This window comes from Camellia sinensis, chromosome 12, assembly GCF_055761805.1.
Source record: "Camellia sinensis isolate YWXY chromosome 12, ASM5576180v1, whole genome shotgun sequence".
NCBI classification, from domain to species: domain Eukaryota; kingdom Viridiplantae; phylum Streptophyta; class Magnoliopsida; order Ericales; family Theaceae; genus Camellia; species Camellia sinensis.
In genome coordinates this window covers 1,860,839-1,867,500 of record NC_138972.1, presented here as the reverse complement: position 1 = coordinate 1,867,500, position 6,662 = coordinate 1,860,839, and positions in this window count along the sequence as shown.

Below are 6,662 nucleotides of genomic sequence, written 5' to 3'. Positions count from 1 at the left end.
GCCAAACCTAATGGCAATTACCTGAGGGACATGGCATGCTTGCCAAGGCGGTGGCTCGTGATGCTTGCCAAGGACGTGGCATGATATGTTGTTGGCCAAGGCCAGGGCATGCCATGCTGTTGGACAAGGCCGTGGCAAGGTAGGCTGCTGGAAAAGGCCGAGGCATTGGCATGACATGCTGCTGGCCAAGGCCGTGGCATGGCATGCCATGCTCCTGGACAAGGCCGTGGCAAGGCAAGCTGTTGGCCAAGGCCGAGGCCTTGGCCTTGGCATGGCATGGCATGCTGCTGGCCAAGGCGTTGGCAAGGCACGTTGCTAGCCAAGGCCGTGGCATGGCATGCCATGCTGCTGGACAAGGCCGTGGCAAGGCAGGTTGCTGGCCAAGGCGTTGGCAAGGCAGGTTGCTGGCCAAGGCGTTGGCATGGCACGCTGCTGGCCAAGGCCGTGGCATGGCATGCTGCTGGCCAAGGCCGTGGCAAGGCATGTTGTTGGCCAACGCATTGGCATGGCATGCTACTGGCCAAGGCCGTGGCATGGCATGCCATGATACTGGACAAGGCCGTGGCAAGGCATGCTGCTGGCCATGGCGTTGGCATGGCATGCCATGCTGCTGGACAAGGTCGTGTCAAGGCATGCTGCTGGCCAAGGCGTTCGCATGGCATGTTACTGGCCAAGGCTTTGGCATGCCATGTTGCTGGCCAAGGCCGGGGCATGGCATGTTGCTGGCCAAGGCCGTGGTATGACATGCATGCCAAGGCCGGGGCATGGCATGCTGCTGGCCAAGGCCTTGGCATGCCATGTTGCTGGCCAAGGCTGTAGCATGGCATGTTGGCCAAGGCTGACGTGCCACCACCACCACCACGGGCCGCCACTCGACACATCCCGTGCTTGGCTATGAAGTTTCAATGCCACAAGCCAAGTGATGGCATGTGCCAAGCGCTCGCCTAGGCATAGGCGTGGCCGTGGCCTGGCCATGCTGGCTAGCCTTAAGGGAGGTGCCCCCCCTTATAGTAGCTTGTTAAGCCCTTTTTCATCTGGCAGGAGGAAACATCACCCATGCTCGAGGAGTCATAATGGGGGGTTTTTTTAAAAAGTAATGGTTTTTTGAAAAAATTTTCAATATGAAAGTTCTAGGAAATAATTAAAGACACCATAAAAAAAAAATTGAAAAAAAATATTTGGCCACCGGAATATTTTATTTTAATTTGTTTCGATTTTAATACTTAAAAAATAATAAAAATTACTAAAAATAGTCAAAAAATTCTACAAAAATTCCAATAATTATAAGATGAGGCACTAGTAATTATAGTAATTTTTTTATATATTTTTTATTTAATTTATTTTAATTTTTATGAGTAAGTAAATAATTAAAAAATGTGAATCACACCCCGAAGGACTAAGAAGCCCGACGAACATGCAAAAACACTTAGAGAAGACGAGCAAGCATACTTCCGAGGAAACTTTCGAGGGACATACTTTTCGCAACAAGCTTCCACTGGGAAAGCACTGGCAACTCGTTCGCATGTCAAAGCCAACCAAATGGCTATTACCCGAGGGACATGCATTTCGCAAGGCAACTTTTACGTAAGTCAAAGCCAAACCTAATGGCAATTACCTGAGGGACAAGGAATGCTTGCCAAGGCTGTGGCATGTGATGTTCTTGGCCAAGGCCGTGGGAAGGCATGCTGCTGGCCAAAGCGTTGGCATCGCAAGCTGCTGGCCAAGGCGTTGGCATAGCAAGCTGCTGGCAGGGGCATGGCATGGCATGCTGCTGGCCAAGGCCTTGGCAATGCCATCCACCTGGCCAAGGCTGTGGCATGGCATGTTGCGGTCTTGGCCAAGGCTATCGCATGGCCAAGGCACAGCCTTGGACTTGGGGGCTTGGTTGCGGCCTTGGCATGGCATGCTGCTGGCCTTGGCCTTGGCATGGCATGCTGCTGGCTTTGGCTGGGCTGCCTTGGCCTTGGCCTTGGCAAGGCATGGTGCTGGTTTGGCCTTGGCTAGGCTGCCTTGGCATGGCATGCTGCTGGCTTGGCCTTGGTGTTGGCCTTGGCTGGGCTGCCTTGGTTTTGGCCTTGGCTGGGCTGCCTTGGTTTTGGCCTTGGCATGGCATGCTGCTGGCCTTGGCCTTGGCCTTGGCATGGCATGCTGCTGGCCTTGGTCGTGGCATGGCATGCTGCTGGCTTGGCCTTGGCCTTGACAAGGCATGCTGTTGGCTTTGGCTGGGCTGCCTTGGCCTTGGCCCTGGCATGGCATGTTGCTGGCCTTGGCCTTGGCATGGCATGTTGTTGGCTTTGGCTGGGCTGCCTTGGCCTTGGCCTTGGCATGGCATGCTGCTGGCTTTGGCTGGGCTGGCTTGGCCTTGGCCTTGGCATGGCATGAGGCTGGCCTTGGCCTTAGCAAGGCATGCTGCTGGCTTTGGCTGGGCTGCCTTGGCCTTGGCCTTGGCATGGCATGCTGCTGGCCTTGGCCTTGGCCTTGGCATGGCATGTTGTTGGCTTTGGCTGGGCTACCTTGGCCTTGGCCTTGGCATGGCATGTTTCTAGCCTTGGCCTTGGCATAGCATGCTGCTGGCCTTGGCCTTGGCATGGCATGCTGCAGGCTTTGGCTGGGCTGCCTTGGCCTTGGCTTTGGCATGGCATGCCGCGGGCCTTGGCCTTGGCATGGCATACTGCTGGTTTGGCTGGGCTGCCTCAGCCTTGGCCTTGGCATGGCATGCTGCTAGCCTTGGCCTTAGTATGGCATGCTGCTGGCTTTGGCTGGGCTGCCTTGGCATGGCATGCATGCCGGAATGTGCAAAGACCGCGCGCACGGTATGCGCACAGGCCACGCTGCCCACGCCGCATGCATGTCGAGTCAGGCTGCTCAGGCTGCGCGCATGCCATGCCAAGGCAGCCCAACCAAAGCCAGCAGCATGCCATACCAAGGCCAAGGCTAGCAGCATGCCATGCCAAGGCCAAGGCTGAGGCAGCCCAGCCAAACCAGCAGCATGCCATGCCAAGGCCAAGGCCAGTAGCATGCCATGCCAAAGCCAAGGCCAAGGCAGCCTAGCCAAAGCCTGCAGCATGCTAGGCCAAGGCCAAGGCCAGCAGCATGCCATGCCCAGGCCGCGCCCATGCCAGGCTACCCAGGCCACGCTCATGACATGCCATGTTGCCCACACCGCGCGCATGCCAGGCCGTCCACGCCGCACGCATGCCATGCCATTTTGCCCAGGCCACCCACTCTGCGCGCATGCCATGCCTTGTTGCCCATGCCGCGCGCATGCCAGGCCGCCCACGCCGTGCGCGTGCCATGCCATGTTACCCAGGCCGCGCGCATGCCAGACCATCCTCGTCGTGCGCATGCCATGCCATGCTGCCCAGGCCGCGTGCATGCCAGGCCGCCCATGCCGTGCGCATGCCATGCCATGCTGCCCAGGCCGCGCGCATGCTAGGCCGCCCACGCCATGCGCATGCCATGCCATGCTGCCCAGGCCGCCAAAGGCCACGGCTCAGGCCGCCTTCGAGCCGCGGTCAGGCCGCGGTCCATGTCCCCCAAAGCCGTGGCCCATGCCGCGCCCAAGGCCACGGGGCCTTGGGGCATACCTGGCGTGGCCTTGCCTTGCAAGGGAGGTGCCCCCCCTTATAGTAGCCTGTTAAGCCCTTTTCAATCTGGCAGGAGAAAACATCGAGCATGCTCGAGGAGTCATAATGGGTTTTTTTTTATAAAAGTAATTGTTTTTTGCCAATGCTTTCAACATGAAAGTTGTAGGAAATAATTTAATAGACCATAAAAAAAATGAAAAAAAAATTTTTGGCCACCGGAATATTTTATTTTAATTTATTTTTATTTTAATACTTAAAAAATAATAAAAATTACTAAAAATATTCAAAAAATTATGGAAAAATTCCAATAATTAAAGGATGAGGCATTAGTAATTATAGAAATTATTAAATTATTTTTTCAATATTTATTTATTTATTTTTGATTTTTATGACTGAATAAAGGCTTAAAAAATTCGAAAAACTCAAGAAAAATTGCAAAAAAATAGGGAATGACTTTTAAAATTAATTGTAGTGCATTTTTAATTGTGTGGCATGGTTTGGGTAAGAATATAAAAGAATCATGTTAAAAAAGAGCGATCGAGGCGGTGGCATGCCATGGCCTTGGCCTTTGCCCGCGGCCTTCGCCTTGGCCATGGCCTTGCACGGGGCCTTGGCCTTGGCCTTGCCCTTACATGCTACCTTGGCCTTGCCCTTGCCTTTGCCCTTGCCCTTGGCATGGCATGCTCGCCCAGCCCGTGGCATGCCATGCTGTTGGCCAAGGCCTTGGCATGGCATGCAAGCCCAAGGCATTGGCATGGCATGCTGGCCAAGGCATTGGCATTCTATGCTACTGGACAAGGCCGTGGCATGTGATGCTGGGCGAGTTCGTGGAATGGCATGCCGACCAAGGCATTTGCATGGCATGCTTGCGAAGGCCACGGCATGGCATGCTTGCAAAGGCCACGACAGGGCATGCTGCTGGCCAAGGCTGTGGCACGGCGTGCTGCTGGCCAAGGCCTTGGCATGGCATGCTGTAGACGTCCCCGAACGTCCCAGGAGGGAAATCCCGTTTTGTTCGTTGGGCTCACTACAGTTCGGGACTCAAATGTCATGGTCCTATATCTAATCTCGTAGAGTGCAATGCAAGACCGATGAATCATCAAAGAGTCCAAATCTGTCATATCGTTTTGAAAAACAGATTTTTAGAAAGAAGTGCCAACATGGACTGCTTTGCCAGATACAGAGTCGCCACCTATATATTTTATTTTGGGAGAATTTAGGAAAACCAGACTCGTGCCTAAGGCCACGTGTCCGTCATCAACAAAGTTGCCTCGGCTCAGGAACTTGGGTACGATTGGGGAAGGTCACTTCGTGAGCACCCCTGCTCACCCGATCAAAGATCGGCCTCTACTAACCATGATATCTAGTTTTGAAAACATTATGTGCTCTTATTCCGGTTATTAGCTTAGAATTACTATGTGATGCGTACAACATACAAGTATAAGTCGGATCGCCTGAATTGGAACAAAACATTTCATGTTTGTTTTTGATAGCGGTTTGCTACTTGCAAGTAGGCTTAAAATGCAGATTTTGCCAACCTCGGGTGGGCTTAGAAAACATGGTTTTGCCACTATCTAGTGGGCTTAAAACTTGCAATCAATGAATTGTTCCATTCCAAGTAATCCAACCTTCACCCACAGGCATTCAGGCAGTCATATCACATAAGCACATAGCCTCATGGTAAGCATGCTACCATGGCAGTCACTCACACACATGCAAGGATGCTAAAGCATAAACACTTACCGAGTACTCCAAGCCAAAACAGAAGCTATGTTAGAAATCCATGCATGATCCTAACTATGCTGAAATGCCTAATGCAGCACATGCACGAATGCAACTACAATAGGCTCGGCTATTCTAAAGATGGCATGTGAATAGCTACAACTAACAAGTATTCAACTCGAAATTGAAATACAATGCAGTTAGTATGATGCGCCGAGCTTGGTGCATGCAAGACAGATGAATGAATGCAAACATGCTATCATAAGTATGCTAATTGAAACATGCCCTAAACTAACCATCATAAGCTGGTAAATAAAAGGGAGAAAGACGTGGGGTTGGAAGACATGCATCACACACATGCACACTTATTACAACAATTGGCCCTCTCTCGGAGGGTCTGAATAAATAATACAGTCCGAATGAATAATTAACTACTCTAGCTAATTAAATGTTACAAAAACCCTAATTAATTAACAAATTAACTAGGAAAGCGAATAAACTAGCATGCAATACTACAAGTAATGGACTGCCTCAGCTTTGTTCTGACTGATGAAAGATGCATGCATGCTCGAGTCGCGTTGTCGGTAAATTCCATCGCAATGCCTCACCTCACCCTTGTTTGCAATTGATCTCAAAAACTTGCACAAAGCTCCAGAAGGCTGAAACTCCACCTTGGGAAGGCCACCGACTAGTTATTAGCATGGGAGACCACCTGCCGACCACCCTTTGTGGTGGAGACCAAAGAGGATGGTCGGCCTGCCAAAAAATCTGGTCGGCCGACCAGTTTCCACCTCTGGTTTCTGGTTTTTTCTGCAACAAAGGCAAGAGAGAGAAAAGGTAATGTATTTTCAACAAATGTGTACACGACCACTCTCCCTATCATTGCACAAGCTCTAGGGAGTGTAGTCCTCGATCCTCAAGCCACCAATCATACATCTTGATGCATGATGGCCGAGAAGTCGAATTGCACGACTCGATGTGAAATGAATGCACATATAAGCAAGTAAAGCCAACAACTCTATCATGGATAGTCAAGAGTGTCGGCGACCGAGAATCGAGGCACGTTTCGTCACTTGGAGTACGAAACGTCCCTCGTTTCCCGTGTTCGAACTAAACCCTACTCCAAACACAAAGCAGTGAGATGGCATACACAATGCGACTAACATGCAACCTAGCATACGCAATGCTATGGGCTAAAATGGCATATACAATGCACGTGACATAACATGGCATACACAATGCACTTACGAAGACTATCATGCGCACATGAACTAAATGGCATATACAAATACAAGATGGACTTACACCAATATGAGTGGACCTCAGCCACACTCACATCAGTGGCCATATGAT